Source organism: Choloepus didactylus, chromosome 23 (genome assembly GCF_015220235.1).
Source record: "Choloepus didactylus isolate mChoDid1 chromosome 23, mChoDid1.pri, whole genome shotgun sequence".
Taxonomy (NCBI): Eukaryota; Metazoa; Chordata; class Mammalia; order Pilosa; family Megalonychidae; genus Choloepus; species Choloepus didactylus.
The window spans coordinates 8,785,714-8,805,118 of record NC_051329.1 but is presented as its reverse complement, the minus strand read 5'-3'; the positions used below and the strand labels follow the sequence as shown (position 1 = coordinate 8,805,118).

General features: G+C 41.2%; 1 protein-coding gene across 3 annotated transcripts in view; it reads right to left on the bottom strand.

Annotated features, from left to right (window-relative positions):
- CLIP1 (CAP-Gly domain containing linker protein 1) overlaps positions 1–19,405 on the bottom strand; it is a 167,419-nt gene that overhangs the window by 135,583 nt on the left and 12,431 nt on the right. Inside the window, exon 1 of one of the 3 annotated variants that reach the window (XM_037816717.1) lies at positions 8,592–8,729. The exons of 1 other annotated variant lie outside the window; for it this stretch is intronic. The gene's annotated coding sequence lies outside the window, so the exon portion shown is untranslated. Of the gene's footprint in view, positions 1–8,591; positions 8,730–19,405 lie in introns of those variants that run through there. One more of the 3 variants, XM_037816720.1, reaches the window with a different exon arrangement.

Genomic DNA, 19,405 nt, shown 5'->3' with positions numbered 1-19,405 from the left:
ACACACATCAATTTCTATCAGTCCTTAAAACTCACCTTTAACTAAAATGTGGGAAATAAAACTGACAAACATACAAAAAGGCCCGGAATTTGGCAAGGCACAAATTCTGACGTGAGGAGCACAAGTTGCTCTTCCAAGCTGAATATTTAACTCCCCATAAATTACGAGTTTTTCAGTGACAACTGTTCATTAAAAATGTGCCCTTCAATAATGGCAAGACATTCCTACTCAAACTAACTTTCTAAAACATGGCAGGAAGAGGGGTTTGATTTCTCATCCTAGTAAAAGTGGGTTTTCTTTTTTTACCTTCTTGATTTAAACCAAAGAAAAGAGCAGTGCTGAAACCTAACTTACTTTAGAACAGGAAAGCAAAAGGGATTAAAGGGAAGGGGGAAGGAAGAGATCTAATGTTTGATAAGTTTCATTTATTTAATCTTCACAAACGCTATATGAAGTAGATATTATCCCCAATTTATAGATACGAAAACTGAGTCCAAAAGGTTAAGCAATTTGTACAAGGTCTTCCATAAAGCAACAGAGCTGAGATTTGCTGTCAGGCAAAGGACTCAAGTCTTTTTTCCCTGCCCTGTTAACACTATGTACCCCAAGGGCAGGATGTGTTCCTGTTTTACTAGGTTTTGTATACCCAACACCTGGTGCTATAAATGTCTCATGAAATAATGAATTAAAAGATAATTGGTATACTTTTCCTAAGAAGCTATGCAAATGGCCAGTAAGCAAATGAAAAGATTTGCAACAGCACTAGCCATCAGGTCAATGCAAATCAAAACCACAATGAGATACCATTTCATACCCAGTAGGATGGCTATAATAAAAAAGACAGATAATAACAAGTGTTAGAGAGGATGTGGAGAAATTGGAACCCTCATTCATAACTGGTGGGATTGTAAAACGGCACAGCCACTTGGGAAAATATTTTGGCAATTCCTCAAAAGGTTAAACATAGTTATCATAGGACCCAGAAATTCCACTCCCAGGTATAAACACAAGAGAAATGAAAACATACATCCACACAAAAACCTGTATATGAATGGTCATAGCAGCAGTATTCACAGCAGCCAAAAGGTGGAAACAACCCAAATGTCTATCAGCTGATGAACTGATAAATAAAAGGTGGTATGTTTACTAATGGATGCCAGCACATGGATGAAACCTTGAAAACATTTTGCAAAATAAAATAAACCAGTTGTACTGGATTAATTCCATTTATATGAAATACCCAAAATTCATGAGGCAAACACTGCGATCACTGAAAGGAGAAATAGATACCTCTACAATAATAGTTGGAGACTTCAATACACCACTCTCATCAATGGATAGAACATCTAGACAGAGGATCACTAAACAAACAGAGATGTTGAATTGTATGATAAATGAACTAGACTTGACAGACATTTATAGAACACTACATCCAACAACAGCAGGATACACTTTTTTCTCAAGTGCTCATGGAACATTCTCTAGGATAGACCACATGTTGGGTCACAAAGCAAGTCTCAACAAATTTAAAAATATTGATATTATACAAAACACTTTCTCAGACCACAATGGAATGAAGTTGGAAATAAATAAAAGGCAGGTCATAAAATTCACAAACATATGGAGGCTAAACAACACCCTCTTAGAAAACCAGTGGGTAAAGGAAGAAATTACAAGAGAAATTAGTAAATAACTCGAGACAAATGACAATGAAAACACAACTTATCAAAACTTATGGGATGCAGCAAAGGCGGTGCTGAGAGGGAAATTTATTGCCCTAAATGCCTATATTAAAAGAGAAGAGAGAGCAAAAATTGAAGAGTTAACTGCTCACCTGGAGGAATTAGAGAAAGAACACCAAACTAACCCCAAAGCAAGCAGAAGGGAAGAAATAACAAAGATTAGAGCAGAAATAAATGCAATTGAGAACAGGAAAACAATAGAGAGAATCAACAAAACCAGAAGTTGGTTCTTTGAGAAAATCAATAAAATCGATGGACCACTGGCTAGGCTAACAAAAAAAAAGAGAGAGCAGATGCAAATAAATGCAATCAGAAATGGGAAAGGAAATATAACTACCGACCCTGCAGAAATTAAGGAGATAATGAGAAGATACTATGAGCAACTATATGCTAATAAACTAGACAACTTAGATGAAATGGACAACTTCCTAGAAAAGCATAAACAACCAACATTAACTCAAGAAGAAATAGATGACCTCAACAAACCAATCACAAGTAAAGAGACTGAGTCAGTCATCAAAAAGCTCCCAAAAAGGAAAAGCCCAGGACCAGATGGTTTCACATGTGAATTCTACCAAGCATTCAAGAACGAATTAGTACCAATCCTGCTCAATCTCTTCAAAAAAATTGAAGAAGAGGGAAAGCTACCTGACTCTTTCTATGAAGCCATCATCACCCTAATACCATTTATATGAAATATCCAGAAGCAAATCTACAGACACGGAGAGTAGATCAGTGACGTGACTGCCTAGAGCGGGGAGTTTGGGAGTAAATGAGGAGTGACTGCTAAGGGGTACGGAGTTTCTTTCTGGGGTGATGAAAATGTTCCAAAATTGACTGCATTGATGGCTGCACAAATTTGTGAATATACTAAAAACCACTGAATTTTACACTTTAAATGGGTAAACTGTATCATGTGAATTATATTAAAGAAAAAAAAAAGATAATTGGTACACACAACAGTTTCCTGCTTACCAACTACAACCAAGTGTTTTTGACCAAAGATTTGCAGAAAATTCAGTGATTATAAAAAGCTAGAGAACAGTAAGACAGACTCTTCCCCAAGGAAGGCAGACCTCTCTATCACCAAACCTCTTATCCCAGTTTCATACCCTATTACCTGCCCTTAAACCACAGAACAGTAGGCTACCTGCTGTCATCTCAATATGCTACTTTCATGCCTCAGGTCTTGGCTCACCCTGGCCTAGAATGTCATACCTGTCTCCATCTAGAGACCCTACATCTCCATCAAAGCCAGACATAAGTGTGAATTCCTACTTCTGAAGCCTTCCTTGATCCCCTACCCCCCAATTCCCATGCACAAAATGATCATCCGCCACGGTCCCATTACACCTGTTTTGGCCTATATCCTACCTGTAGTAAGCTGTCTAAGCTGTCTCACCTTGTGAGACAGAGAGCTCCACCTGAGGAGGTTTCCCAGAGATCTACAGTTTACCACGGCCTAAATCCCATGTTGCCCCCTTTCATCAGTACAGTAATCCCGTGGTGGGCAGGACAGCCATTACTCCATTTACAGAGCAAGAAGCAGACTGAGAGATGGTAAATGACCTACCCAAGTTCACATGACTCACAGACATAGAGCTGCCACAAATCCAGGTCCTAAAATTTCTTCATCTTCTTCTGATTCCCCATGATGGATTGCTGCTAACGTCTCCAGTGGAAAGATTACATTTTTATTTAATGAAAAACAGAAATACAGATCCAGACATAAAGATTCAAAGAGTGTACAGAAAAAAGACTGGAAGGACATACTGCAAAATATTAAAATAATTTTCTCTGGGCAGTGAAATTATGGGTAATTGGCATTTTTCTGTGTTTCTGTGTATGCGTTTTATAACTTAAGCTTTGAGCCCCTATACTGTAAGAAGACATGTAAAGCCCATCATAAAAACAGTACGTAAAGAAAAAATATACCTGAGAACATCAAAAATTTAAAAAAATAAGTGTACTGGAAAACATTTTCTAAAACCTAATATTGATTTTTAATGTAACAAAGCAAGCCATATATGCCTGAAAACAGAAATAATACAGATTCATGTGATAAAGACACAACTTTTTTCTAGTCATCCATGTGTGAAAGAAACTTAATGAATAAAAGTTTGCTTTCATTTAGGCTGTTAAGAATTGCCATACCTTTAAAGTATATTTATTCTATGGTCTAGAAAGGTAAAGTCTAAGCAGATTCCTTCTTGTCTTAAGTTATTAGAACATAATATCTCCAATAAGAGGTTATTCTAGGGGACAAATCAGGAAACGAGAGAGGTAGGAAGTCAGAAGCTTTGATTAAAAGACTTTTAGGAAAACCCTAAAACTTTTATCTCTGCTGACAAAAGGGGATTAAAAAAATTAAAATTAAAGTTGCTTTCCCTTTAAATATCAAATCCAAATTTTGGATGATTTGCACTTCCTGAACATCTGGACCTTCAGGCCCTTAACTTCAGAGAAGAAATAGTAAAACAAGGACTCGGCAATTTTAAATGCGAAAATGGGCAGACAAACTGGGATCTAATCCAAGCTATACTTAAACATAAATAAGCAAGGGGTACAAAAATCCAATTACTTAATTCAAAGTCAGAAGTTGTATTAGATCTATATAAAGCATTATGGCAGCAAAATATCTTTCTGTAATATTATTAGGATTCCTGAACTTTCTGTAATATCATTAGGATTCCCAGGAAGAGGTAAATGAGAATATATTTCCCCAAGGAAACAGTTACTGGAAGTGTTCCCAATAGGGATTCTGTAATATGACTACTTACTCTTTTCATTCCAAGGTCAGGAAAGATTTTTCAATGAATACCCAAGATTTTGTTGCTGAACCACAATAAGGTAAACAATTAAAAAAAAAACAGACCCACCCATTGAGGTAGTGCTGGTGGAATGTGTCCTTCTGGAAGTGCCAGATGGAGATAAAAAAAAAAAAAAGGTCTTTACTATTTGTGGCCAAGATTCCTTGGTACTTGGTGCCAGGGCCAGGAAATTAACCCACATGTCCTAGCCAAGTTCAAAGTTGGCTAATTACAGTCTGTCAACCTACTTCCCCACCCCTTCCCCCAACCCCAAAGCCACCCTCTGTTCCACTGAACGGAATGTGAAGAGGTCACTCTTCCTTAAAATCGTGGTAGAGTACCAACAGTCAATACGTTTACCCCTAAAAGTGCACAGTAACTCAAATGCTGATTTAAAGCATACGGGCTCTTTGAGTTCCACCTAGATGGGAAACATACACTACGTATATTAAAAATATATAAGACACTATAATAACTTAAAGTCTTCCTAAACAGCTATGTAAAAAATTCGTACCAGGATAATACTGACACTAGTTTCCAATTAAGACTGAAGAAACTTAAGTAAAGATTTATGTCAAATATAAATTTTGACCCAAGCAACTTTTAGGACTAAAAAGGAGAGTTTCGCTGCCAGGAGCATAATTCCAGGAAAAGGCTAGATATGCAAATGTCAGTTAGGAGGACTCCCAGGGTTGAACAAAGATCCTGAATAGATTGCATACAAAAAGGAAAATACACACTCAATAGCAAGTCTGAACATCAAGTACGGTGGTTGGCCTTTCTGCCAGACACTTCCTTTAGGTTCCACTGCCAGCTTGTTCTACGCAATCCTTAAAATAACATAAAGCAGGGTTCGATTTCTAGCTCTGTATTCATTAGCTATGCAACATTTTGGGCAAGTTATTGAAACTGCATGCACCTCAGTTACCCATCATTAGCTACAGATAATACTATCATGTAACCTTATCTTGAGGAATAAGGGAGAAAAAAGCAAGTTGGTCCAGTTAGGCCAATAGATAAAAGGCGCCATCCTCATTATTATCGTCCTAAAAATCATTAATAACATGGCATAAAATTATTCTATAGCTTTTATTATTTTAAAATGTTAATAAATACATACTTTAAGGATTCTAACCTGCAAGGCCTTAAATTATCTGCTCCCTCCCCTAGCTCCCACCTCACAGCCTTTGTATTTGCTGTTCCCTCTTCCTAGAATGCTCTTTAAGCTCTACATTCCCTCACTTCCTTTATCCCAGCTCCAAAGTCACATTCTCAAGTTTCCTCTTGTCACCCTAAAATTTCTAATACCCCAACCCTTACCCCTCAAACCATATTCCTCCTTCCCTGATTTTTTCTTTACCATTTATCACTTTCTAACATACTAAAAATTTTATTTACTTCATTTTTTTATTGTCTGCCTCCCCTACTTAAAGGGAATTTCCAGGAAAGCAGGAATTTTTGTCTGTTGTCTTCACTGCTGTTATCTACAGCATCTAGAACAGCATCTGGCACACTGTAGGTGCTCAATAAATGTTTGTTGAGTGAATACCAGATGAGACTGAATTACAGAACTAGGTGTACACCACAATTCCCAAGCTGACTTTTGGGAGACTCTCACAATATTTTGAAACAAACTGTAATGGCAAATTATAGGCTTGACATGTAGAATAAACATTGTCCACTTTTTATTAGAGAAAAACACACTCAACCTCCCACCTCCTTTGTACAAGGAGAGGAGGAAAGGAGCTGATAATTGTGATCAAGTACAAAGTTAAATGAGGTGAAAAGTCTCATTTTTGTTCACACTGTGCAGACAAAGTTTTCTTTTAATGTTAAATATTAAGCCCATCTTCCTGTGGCTTTACTATACTACTTTCTGATTTTTTCTTTAGCTTTTACTTCTATAAAAACGGTCTTGAAATTCCTGGACCTCACAATTTCAATTAACTAAAGAGAAAATATTTACTGAGCACATGATACTGCAGAATCCTGCAGAGGGTGCTATGGTGAAAAACAAGGTCCCTGCCCTTGGTATGTACATATCCTGGGAAGACCAGAAATATATCTGTAAATAATAACAGCAGGCAGCCAATATGGGACGAATTCACAGGTGTCTACCTTTGTGCGCGTTTTATAGGAGGACCAATTCAACTGTTTCACACCATCCACTGGGTTTAGAATTCCAACAGAGGCAGCACTTAAAAAGTCAGAGTAAATCATGATGAGTCAGTGCACAGACATTTATGGATCATAAGGAATGTGAAAGACTCAATGTAAAATACTGGATACCAAAATAAGAAGGGCACCAAATTCTAAACTCCTTAAGGACAAGAGGTCAAGAATAATTAGGAAATCAAGCAATTGTTCAAAAAATAGGGAAGGGCAAGACCTTCACCAGCAGACACACAGAATTCGTCTATGCCAGGTGCCACCTGGTTTCATTTCTTACCCCTTTGAACCAAGCCTGGGGGATGCCTAAGACACGCGGCTTCCTCTGAATCTCAAAAACAGGGCACAAGCCCTTGGCCAAGCAGTCTCCCACTTCCTCTGCTTTAATAAAGGCTAGCTTTGCTCCTTGCCAGAGATTTACTACATTAATTTAATAACTAAGCAACTAGTCTTAATGCCCGAGTTCAAATCCTGGTACCACTGCTGTGTGCCCCCAGGGTAATAATGATAGCATCTACCTCACTGAGATAAAACACATAAAAGACATACCCAGAGCCTGGCCACAGTTAAATTGCCCTTAATTGTTACTATTTCCAGAGAAAAATGCCCCAAAGCTGAGGGACAACATACTTAAGGATTCTTGCAAAAGGTTATCATCAAACCCCTAAGTCAAACACGTTTGGGCTCCTGACTAGTAGACAGTACAGGTAACAGCAGTAATAATAGTAAAACAGTAATAACAACAACCAGGATCCTAACTTTTGCAGCAGCAGCCTAATGACTGTGTCGGGCAGGCAATGTCCTAAAAGAGGAAGGAGTAGGCGAGGCTGCTCAATCAAAAAATAAAAATAAACGTTTCAAAAACAAAAAGCTGAATCTTCTCCACCCTCCTTTTAAAATACAGTATTTTGGCGCCCAAGTTTTGCGAAAAACAGGCAGCTGAAACGATTACAGGCTTAATGAGTAATTTCTTCGTACCAAAGAGGTGGGGCTGTGACGGGAGGAGGGGGTGGTGCTCGCTTCCTGAGCCAGATGGAAAAGCCACATGAAGTGGAGAACAGCCGAGTTCAGGGTTTACCCCCAAATCGAAATCAGATTTCTCAAGGGCAAGATCCCGAAATGCGGGAAATCAGAGGGCGCAGCTTTGAAAATAACCTCTGAACAAGTGTCATCTGCCTTCCGATCCAACCTCCTGCCGGGGACACAAGGCTCGGGTTACAGGGCAGCGGGGTTGTTTCGGAAATCCGGGCGGCATCTGCCCACCCCTGCCCATCCACCTTCTCCAAGGATCACAGCCCCGCCTGGGGGGAAAACAAAAGCCCCGGACAGACAGGCGAGGAGGCCAGCCCGGGCCAGCCAGGAGGCCACGGCCGCGGTGCCCTCCATTCCGGCTCCCGGCACCCGGTGCCAAGGGCCTGAGAAAGGCTCAGGCGACCGGGCGGCAGCGCCCTGGGGGCAACAGGTCCGGCTGGGCCTCGGCATCCTGGGGGTCCCGCCGACCCCACTCTCCCCCGAGGGCCCGAGGGGACGAGCGAGGGGTGCCGGGGACGGGGCGCCTTCTGAGCCGGCGCAGCGGGGCAAGGAGTCCAAGCTCCATCTTGAGGCGGGCGGAGGAAGGGAAGGCCCCGGCCCCGCGCTGCCAGGGCCGGCCAGTTTTCCGGCTCCGGGGAGTGGGGGCGCACCCGAGGGACCCCCGGCCTCCAGGCCCGAGACAAGCAGGGTCGCCTCGGGGCCGTCCCCGGCACGCGGGACTAGGCACCCCCTCCCGGACGCCGAGCCCCGGCCCCTCGCCCCGCGCCGGGCAGGCGGGAGCGGGCCGAGCTGGGCGGGAGGCGAGGGAGAGGACGGGGAAGGGGAGAGGACCGCTCACCGCTGGCCGGACCGCCGCCGCCGGACGCCGCCAGTCGCCGCCACCTGCCCCACTGCAGCCGCAGCAGCAGCGGCCGCCGCCTCCCGCCTCCCGGCTCGTCGGCTCGGGGCGGGGGAGAGCGTGACGCGCCGCCGCCGCGGGGTCGGGCGGGTGCGCGCCGCCGGGAGAAGACGCCGCCGCCGCTCCTCCGCGCGCGCTCCGCCGCCGCCGCTCGCGCCCGGGTCCTGCCCCGGGCCCCGCGCCCCGCGCCCCGCGACGGGAGCCCGCAGCTTCTTTGTGTGCACCGGCGGCGCAGCCCGGGGAGCGAACCCCAGACCCCCGCGCCCTGGGATTTTAATGAGGGTGGGGATGGGGAGAAAGATGTCAGGGAAAACCGGGGGGCCTTGTCATTTCCCAAGCGTTCCTAGAATTTGCAAGTCACACCTGATCACTCCATTCAATCTTTTTTTTTTAATTTTTTTTCCTTTACTCCATCCAATCTTGATCACAGGCAGTTAGTGTGGGGCTGATTCATTTTCCCAGATTCCTTCCCTCCAGACCCGGGGTGAGAAATCCTCCGGAGCAAGCTGAAAGGAGCAGCGCAGAGCAGATTAAGCTTGGAGAGAAGCATCTCTGCCCACCTCCTCACACCAGGGAGAGACCCAGGGTGAGAAATCCCTAAACAAAAAGCTGGAAGGAGCTGCCCACCACAGAAAATTAAACTCGAGAAGAACCGCCTCTGCCTACCCCTCCCCTCCAGGGAAAGACCGAGGGTTAAAAACCCCTCGAAACAAGCCCAGGACTTGCTCCATTACTTTGACAAAAGCCTGTTTTATTCGCCCCAGCCACTTGGACGGAGGCCCTGGTTAACGTCCCGTCCTCCCTCCTTCCCCCAGGGATGTCCTTTAAAAGCTTTTGAAAGGGACAAGGGGAGGCAGCAAACAAGCTGGTGCAGCAGAGGGCGGCCAGCATTTCACTCCCATGGACCATGGCAACCCCAGAAGCTTTACAGCTCCAGGGAGGAATCTGCAGCTGTCAGGGAAGCCCAGGATTTGCTGCGACTCTGGTGAATAAGGGGGCCTGGGGCTTCCTCCTCTGTCACTAGTAGAAGAGAATAATTAGGAGGCTCACCTCCTTGCTGACCTCTTCTCAAAATACCATTCTGCCTGGGGGAGGGAACTATTTTAGAAATACACGAAATTCTGCAAAAAGTAAATTTATCTGCTGGCCCCTCCCCTCGATTCACGCTTCCTAATTCAACATCACCCTGATTTACAGACTGCAAGATCAGATGGTGGTGGTACCCCTGAAAGCCAGCATCCTTATCCCTAATGAGGCACATTTCACCCCTTCATCTAAATTCTTTCCAGCTTTGGTAAGCAGCCTAACTAATCACAGATATCACAGAAGGAGGCAGAAACCCCTGTCTAATGGTGGAGTGTGACTATAAACACTTCTGTACTTATCTTTTCTCCTCTGTTCCCTCTGCTGAGTCTGCCTTTATTTAAAATGTTATTTGGTTCATCATGGATTATTTTGCACTAATTTTGATTTTTAAAAAAATATTATATTACATTATCTTGATTGGTGAGTATTTAGCACCCCCCTAAATTTTGTGTCCAAGGCCTAGTCCTGCACCAGCTACCAAGGCCTTGACTGCCTGGTTTCACTGAGTGGCTCGGTCCTACTTTAAAATAAATGCTCACATTCTGTTGTTAGATCAAGCCACTGCACCCTTTTAAATTGCATGTCTTCTGTAAAAGTATTAGAACAGCTCAGCTGACAAGACTTTGGAAGATGGAAGGACACCGCAGAAATAGAAGGTGAGGCAAGAGCTCTCAAGTCTTTATTTTACAAAATGGGGAGGCTGTAAATACCTGGTTTCTTTTGCTGGAACAACAAAAAAAAATTTAACCCTATTGTTTAAAGTTGCAACGTAGTCAACAGGACTACATTAAAATAGCAGAGACCTGTGCTAAGGAGAGAGGCACCTTCATCATAACAGGAAGAAAATGGATAATGTCTAGAGTTGATAAATAAATAATTATACCAATATATTTTTAAAAGGATGGAAGCTACCACCAGAAGAAGTAAAAGCAACAAATTAGTACTTTCTGGGACAGGATGAAGAGTAGAGAGGGGTCAGACAGAACAACTATTGCTTTTCATTATAAGCCCCAACGTAGTTTATTTTTTAAAACCAGATACATGTATTACTTTGCTTATAAAAAAAAAGTAGTTGAACTCAATCAAAATGAGTAGGGAATATTCTCTTCAAAACGATGCATTCCTGGTTCTGTTCTACATAGCCTTTGAGCATTATTTTTTTTCTCTGACAGTTTCCTACAGTAGAGGAGGTTAGTTTATTGCCCAGTTTCCCCCACCCCTACTAGAATGTAAATTTCAGGAGGGCAGGGATTGTAAACTAATCCATTGCCCTAACCTCGGCCCTACAATGCTTGGTCCATTGTAGACTAATATCAAAGAGAGGGAGTGTAAGATTTCAGGTTCTAAATAACTGGGGACTTGACTTTCTTGTATTTTCTTTTCACCTTTTTTTTCTGTAAAGAACTATAGATGTTCATGACATAAAATTAAAGCAAGCAAAATGAAGAAAACAAAACACTTATAAACCCACACATCCAGATACAATTTCTATAAATAACGCTTTAAAATTCATTCACTACTGTTTAGAAAGATTTCAAATCTCGAAGGTACTCAAAAACACCATTCAAGAACAACACAGTATAAAATAGTGTGTGGAAAGTACTTTGTAGATTGTAAACTGCTATAGAAATGTAGGGTTTATAGAGCTTTTAAAATAGAAAAATGTAACAAAAGCTGTCAAAACAGGAGCCCTTTTTAAATTAAAAACAAATATTCTTTTTTGATTTGTTAAGTTCCTAAACCATGGTAGATAGGTAACAATACAAAACATAACTCCTAAGAGCTACTCCAGTGATTAAAACAATCTTTATAAAGAAGGCGTAGAAATGCATTTTAATTATTAAACAAAGAAATATATTTGCTTTATTATTATTTATTATATTATATTATTATAGTTATTAAACAAATAATATAATTATTTGTTTAATTACATCTACTTTTCTTAGTATTGTTTCAGAAACTAGAGTCAAATTCATTTCACTTACTCATTCAACAAATATTTATTGAACCCCTGCAGTGTCCCTGGCACTGTTTAAGATGGGGGTGGGGTGGGGGTAGAGGGGTGAGAGGGAGCACAGCAGTGATCAAGCCTTTGACTTCTACTTCTGGATGGTTCACTAAAACAAGGCAAAGTAATCATTGTCCCATGAATTCCATTGGTTTTAGTGGGCAAACTACACCAGACCACATCCGTTATCAATTTCATTTCTGCTCTGCTAAAAATTTAGGGAAGGATTTGTAAAGCCTAATAAAAGAAAAATGTTTCAGTCTGTCTGACGGTTGCGGAGTGTTAGCATTTCCTTGCAGAGCTAAGGAGCTAGCGCTGGTTTATTAAATCAAAAAGTGTCTAAACCCAGTGAGACAGAGCCTTAAACTGCAAAGAAAGAAAACAAAAAATAAATCCCACACAACCCAGGATGAAATCATTGAACTATTTTGGACCAAAAGTTAATTTTATCACTGAAACCAATTAAGACTGTCTGCTGTATCTACTTTAAACAAACAATGCTGATGATAGTGGTTTCATGGAAGTTTTTAAAAAGCAAAACCATGAGAGAATGACAGGCTACTAAATTTAAATTCATAGGATCACTTCCTCAAGAGAACCATCTTGTGACAACAAAAGCAGTATTGTACACATTTGCTTAACAAAGAACAATATCTCTAAGGCATGGCATGTCATGATGTAAACTGTATTCAGGGCCTTCTAATAGACTAGGGCTTTAAGTGCCCATAGTTTCATGATGAGGGGGTTGAAAAAGATGACTTAGAAGGTTCCTGCCACTAACCTTTTAAACATTCTGTGACTTTTATCCTTTAAAGCAAAACATTAGTCACATCAGTGGTTAAGGCAGCAGTTCTGATCTAACCAACAATTTTTGTTGGGTGCATGAAAAAGTTGATTCTATCCTCAGCAAAAGAGAAGCAGAGAATGGATGATAAACATGTAAGTGGCAGAATTTGGAGAAGGGATTTTTCAACTGGACCAGAGAATCACTAAGCCCTTCTCAGCTCTAATATTTTATTATTTTGCAGATTCACCTCTTCCTAGCTCTCAGTCTACAACTGGGTGGTTCACAACCATATTAGATATAGAGTCTAACTGTGCTAAAGAGACCATAATTCACTTTTGTCTATAAATCTAAGGAAATGTGTGCAAGAAACAGTCAGCCTATGCCAGGGTTTGAATTCAACTATAATAACTAAATCTCATTTAGATCATTTCTGAAAGGAAAGGAGCAAATAAAACAAGCAAATTTGACACAATCCTCAGTCTGGAGGTACCAGATACTTTTCAACTGATTTCAATAAAAACATTTTAAATACCAAATCAACTAATTATTTTTTAACTCTTTAGGACCAAGTTAATTTAATTGACTTCATGCATCATCATTTACGTGAGCATATGTCTGGGTAAGTCTTTATTACATGTGAAGACGACAGTAAATTAATGGTTGTCAAAGAGGCATGTATTAGGATTTCCTGGTAGAAATATATTAAGCAAAAAAAAAAAGCAAGGTGTGAAACAGTGTATGGTGTGCTACATTGCTTATAAAACTTTTTTTTAATGAGTCAGGGAGAGATAAATGTTTAATGGAAGTTTTTATTTTGAACAAAATATTAATGTGCTTTTGTTCCCTTGTCTTTCCTTATATCTGGCCTTAACCCTTGACAGCCCAAATATCTGTTTCCTTGTTTCCTTTCATCCCATCGAGGAGGTGGGAGAGAAGGGGAGGTTCGATTGTTACCCAAGAAGAGCAAAAAAAATTAACATATGCAAGTTTTAACATCCAAAATAGGATTTTGCAGGGGAAAAAATGGCTTGAAATTCCACTGTTGTCAAGTGAGAAAGGACTTTCTTTTGCTCCTTTAACTCCCATTTGTCACATCAGGATCTGGAAGACCACAGAGTCTCTGCTATAGTGTAAGAAGGTAGTCTGTCTGCCATTAAGACTTAGCCAGGAGGCTAGAGAGGGGAAGAAAGAGGATGACACAAAAGAAGGAAGAACCAGCACTGTCCTTCCAGGCCTGCAGAGGAAGAAAGGAGACAGAGGTGAGCAAGGCAGAGCCACAGATTAGGACCTGGGAGAGGAAAGGGGGAAGGGCTCCCAGGACAGATGCCTCTGTCCTCACCCCACGTTTGAGATTCCGGAAAAAAACTCTGATGTAGGCTGGTGGCTCCAGGCCAGTGTTGTTAAGATGCCCGTGTGGAAAGTCAGAGAAGATCCAGCGTGCACTCCTGAGCTTTCCCTACCCACCCAGAGGTGTGGAGGCCTGGTTGACAGTTTTGTGCATCTGCCCTGGGACCCATTGGCAGCATCGTGGCCAAAACTCAGAGGTGTCTGCTGTGCCAGCAAGAGGCGGGAAGGCTGAGTCAGCAGGGAGGAGGCCACAGAGCCCTGGCTGAGCCAAGAAAGAGCATATGTTAAGAGCCAACTCCAACTAAACACCTGGGCTCAGAACCAGGATGAGTGCCGCCCAAAGGACTCAGCTGTAGCTGACATGGCTAATTGCCTACCCAATATCCATTTCCCCTCTTTTACTAAACAAATTTCAATTATATTTGGTATCAATGGGTCCCAATATTTATGCTCACTTCCTCAGACTTTCCCTGGGACAGTCTTCTGGAGGCACTTTGGGAAAGCTTTTGCTTCTCTGATAAACAGGCCCAGATGTAGATGTGCCATCTGGAGCTGAAGCAGCAATATTGTTATCCTGAGGTAATGAACAGGAAGACAAAAGTCAACAGGCCAAGGGGGTGTGAGTAGAAAGATGGAAAGAATGAAATTACTCTCCTAGGAGCAGACCTATTTATCTGGAGCAAATACTTTGATAAAAAACAAAATAGAACAACTTGGAACAATAAAATAAATCTTAAGGGGTAATAGGCTGGTTGAAAAAGAACTTTGTGGATAAAAAAAATGAAATGGCTAATGAATATTGTTATTGTTTTACTGTGTGCTATGTGTGTAACCATTTTCTCTGTTTTAGTCCAAAATTTTCAGAAAATGTACATCGCTTGTTAATGCTTTGTGAATTTGAATTTGCATTTGGGAGATGCTGTATAGTCCTGAGTCCTTGACCCAGGTAGACTTCGGGGAAAACAGAGTCTGGTTATAGGAGTTTCTCCTCAGTAAAGAGTCCTCAGATGATGCTTGACTACTCTGTAATGCACCTATACGAACTCATGTGAGTACAAGCGTGAATGAGAAAAGCGAAAAATTCACAATGAGAAATTATCTCAGTGTTCTGAACTTTGTCCTGGACAGGGTAGTTTATCACATTTCTATTCAACTTTCTACACACCTGGGCAAGGTCGCAGTTAAACAATAATGCCAAGTACATGGATTATCTACTTTTTCCTCCAGTATCTTCAACCTCTTCCTTTCTACTCCCTCCTTATTAGCATATAAATACCACTCGAGCTCCTACCTTCAAAACAAAAACAAAACAAACAAAACGTTTCTTCAACCCAATTTCACTTTTCCAGCCAAGCTTCCTGAACAAGCTGCCTATTTCTAATGTCTCTGTTACCCCATGGCTTGGCTGAAATCGTCAGTGACGGTCACGTTGTTAACTCCTAATGAATTTGGTGGCATGGCTGCCACTGATGACTTTGGCAATGGTACTTTTGGTTGAGCAGTAAGAGTAGGAACCTGACCTTCGTGACTTCCCAGCAGCATTTTGCACTGCTGACTATTCCCTCTATGTTCTATTGCAAAAAATGGCCACAGTTGTTCATGCCTCCCTTTATCAACCCCTTTACAATGTGACTTTGCTGCATCTCCTATCAAGAAATAGAATCCATTTCCCTATCTCTCAAATCTGGGCTTGCTTCATGACTTTCTTTGGCTAATGGAATAGAGTAGAAATGACATGTGTATCAGTTCTGAGCCTAGGCTCAGGAGGCCTTGTGAGCATCTACTTTTTCTCTTGGACCCCAATGACTACAATGTGAACAATCCTAAGATAACCTTCTAGAGGATGGTAGACACATGGGTGAGTCAGCCCTATTGTCTCTGCAGAGAGTCAGACTCCACAGGTAGAGTTGCCTGGATAACCTGCACTTGATTGCAGGCTCATAAGAGAGCCCAGCTGAGAGCAGAAGAACTGCCTAACTAAGCACAGTCTAAAGGTCCAACATGCAGAAATATGAGCAACTAAATGGTTGTTGTAAGCCACTAGGTTCTGGAGTGTGTGATGGTTAATTTCCTGTGTCAACTTGGCTAGATTGTGGTGTCCAGTTGTTTGGTCAAGCAAGAACTGGCCTGGTTGCTACTGTGAGGGTATTTCCTGGATTTAAATCATTAGTCAGTTGATTGCATCTATGGCTGATTGCATCTACAACCAACAAAGGAGACTGCCTTCAGCAATGAGAGGAGTCTTCTCATCCAATCAGTTGGAATTCTTAAAGGGAGAACTGAGCCTTTCAGTAGTGAGAAAGAATTTCTACCTCTACTTCAGCTGGCCAGCCTCTGCTGGGAATTCATCTTCACCTTCATTGGAGTTCCCAATTTGCAGCTTCTCCCAGGGAATTCACTGAGTTCTCAATTTGTATCCTGTCCTACAGAATTTGGACTTGCTGATTTCCAGGGTCACATGAGCCAATTCCTATAATAAACCTCTTAGTATTTACATATCAGTACTGTTTTTATGGTGAACCCTGACTAATATGGGATGATTTGTTATGCAGCAATAGCTAACTGATACATTCTCTGTCCACATATCCTTCCCTTCCTTTATTTTCCAGGACATCACATTCCTTTTTTCCTTTTTCCTCTCTGGCTGTTCCTTCTCAATTTCTTTTTCAGGCCTCTCTCTAATTACCCCTTAAGGTTGATGTTCGTAGGAATCTGTGTTAGTTCCTCTTATCTTCCCACCCAACATCCTTTCTCTGAATAAGCTCACCATCTTACTGGCTTCCATTACTAACTGTCTACAAATAATTCCCACATTACATCTCCAGCCCAGAATTCTTAAGTTTCAAATTAGTACATATAACTGAATATTGGACATCTCCTCTTTAATTTGTTCAACAAATATCTATTTGTTGAATCATAGACACCACAAACTACATATAATCAATATTGAACTCCTAACTCCTACTCCAGGACTCCTAATTTCCTTAACTCTTGTCCACAGGCAATCAGGCACCAAGTTCTGTCAATTCTAACTCTTAAAGTTTTCATAAATCCACCTACCCTTCTCCATACCAACTGCCACTCTAATCTAGACTACCATCAATTATGGGACTATTGCAATAGTCAAGGCAAATGATGTCCTTTCCCCCAGATAGCAACACATGATTCTTGTTGCCCTGCCTTCTCTTTTCTTGCTCTTCAATCCCTTCTCTGCACCGCTGTCAGAGTATGCTTTCTATAAGGCAAAGTTAACATAACTCCTCTGCTTAAAGCTCTTTCATGGAACAACTAGCCCTTATGTGCCTCTGGAAGCAATGCAATATGAAGTACGTACCACCTATGAAGTATTCTTGCTAAAAAAAAAACTTGAATCTATTCTAATTTTTAAAAAATTATTATTAGCTAAGTGAAAGAAGCCAGTCACAAAAGGCCACATATTATATAATTTCATTGATATGAAATTTCCAGAATAGGCAAATCTACAGAGACAGAATGTAAACAGTGGTTGCTGGAGGTGCTGGAGGTAGGAGAAAATGGTGAGGGACTCCTAGTGAATGCAGGGTTTCTTTTGGAGATGATGAAAATGTTCTAAAATTAGATGATAATAATAATAGAAGCAGTTGCATGATTCGGAACTTACAAAAAAACACTGATTTATAACTTTAAAGGGTGAATTTTGTGGCTTGTGAATTATATCTCAATAAAGCTATTATGAAAAATTGCACGGGGCTATATCCACATCCAAATACTCACACGCATACAAACAAGCACATGTATAACTGGTGAAACCTGAATAAGCTCTATGGATTGCACCAGTGTTGATTTCTCAGTTTTGCTATTGTACTATAGCTGTATAAGACATTCACATTAGGGGACACCAGAGGAAGGATGCAAGGAGCTTCCCTGTACATTTCTTTGCAACCTCGTGTCAATCTATAATTATTTCATAATGTAGTTTTTTTTTTTTTAACTCAGTGTAATAGGGGGAGGGGAGATAATGATTGATGGTGACTAAAGAGACATAAAGACTGTATTCAATGTGTGAACTTTGATTGAATTCTTAATTTTGTTAGCAATCCTGATGGTATTTGGTTATGCTGGAGAATGTCCCTATTCCTGGGAGATACACATGGAAATATTTATAGGCCAAGTGTCATGATGTTTGCAATTTACTTTTCAAATGGTTCAACAATGCACCCAGCAGCAGTTAAAACTAAGATGGCACAATATTAACAATTGTTGGATCTAAATGATGGTTTGTGGGTGTTCATTGCTTGTGCCTTCGGATTCAAGTATGCTGGAAAATTAACCATGAGTTTATCTCTACTCCCTTTCTAAATCCTACCAAAATGGTAGCCAAGGGATGAAAATCCACAGGGATAAAAAGAACAGGAGGGGTGATAACACCGTATTCTTGGTGGTTGAAAGGCCAACTGAATACCAGCCTTAGCTGAGAAAAGGAAGCTGAGAATTCCTGTAGAAGTCATACTAAAGCGAAGCAAGCGGAGTCCCCAAGAAGAACCCTGGAAAGGCTCAGGAACTGGGGATACCAGTTCCTACAAAAGGTGGAGAGAAGTGTGGGCTAGCTTTATGCCCCTGGGTACTTCCAGCCATGCTTTGGACTTTCAGCCCAGCCGCAGCCAGAGGGAATTCTTTTTAGCCATTTTGGGCCTTTGCATGACATTCTCACGGTTCCAAGTCCCAACAGGGGCACCAGTTGGCCTATCCCAGGTCCAGTGTCTGGGCTGCAGACACCACAGAGCTGGGGAAGGGAGCAGTGTCGCCTCTTTGGTTCGGTACCAGGAAAAGTGGGTCAGAACCTATCCTGAGCATCCCCAGGTTGGAATGGGGTTTGGATTTCAGGCAGCAGGGAGTGATAAATGTCCTTCTAAGATTAAAGTTTTTTCAGTTCAAAGCAGTCATTAAGGCAACTGCTGTATGTGAATAAACATCTCACCTGTCAAAATGGTCCAAAGTATTTTGTCAACCTTCCCAGAATGTACAGGATGGCAATGGGATCTCAGTGATTCTCATTTGTAAGCCTAAGAAAGGATTCCATTATTCAATGAGAATGGTGGGAATTTTTTTTTTTCATTTTTAAAATTATCATTATCCTATAAAAAATTGTACGTTAGTATTAGAACCTCTCCTCGCAAATCTTCCTCATCACTGTTTGCCCATAAGGCCCAAAGCCCTGTGAATCCTCTTGGCATCTTAAATCAATTTTCTACATGTTGCACCACATGGCATTTTCATTTTGTAAAGATGTGAAAACCGTAGTGATGAAAAGCAAAACCTGACACCTTTGGTGAGGAAATTAATTTTAGCTTAGTATGCTCCTTTAGTCTTTAGGGAACAAGGCCCCAGGCTAAAGTTAACTTTCCTTTCTGTGTTTATTTTAAGGAGCTTAAGTGCAAGAGAAGTAAGCTGTATTTTTTCCATGATATGAACTTTATACATTGCATCCAGTTTGGCAATAAAAATGCAAATAATTGAACAAATGATTATATATATACACACACATGT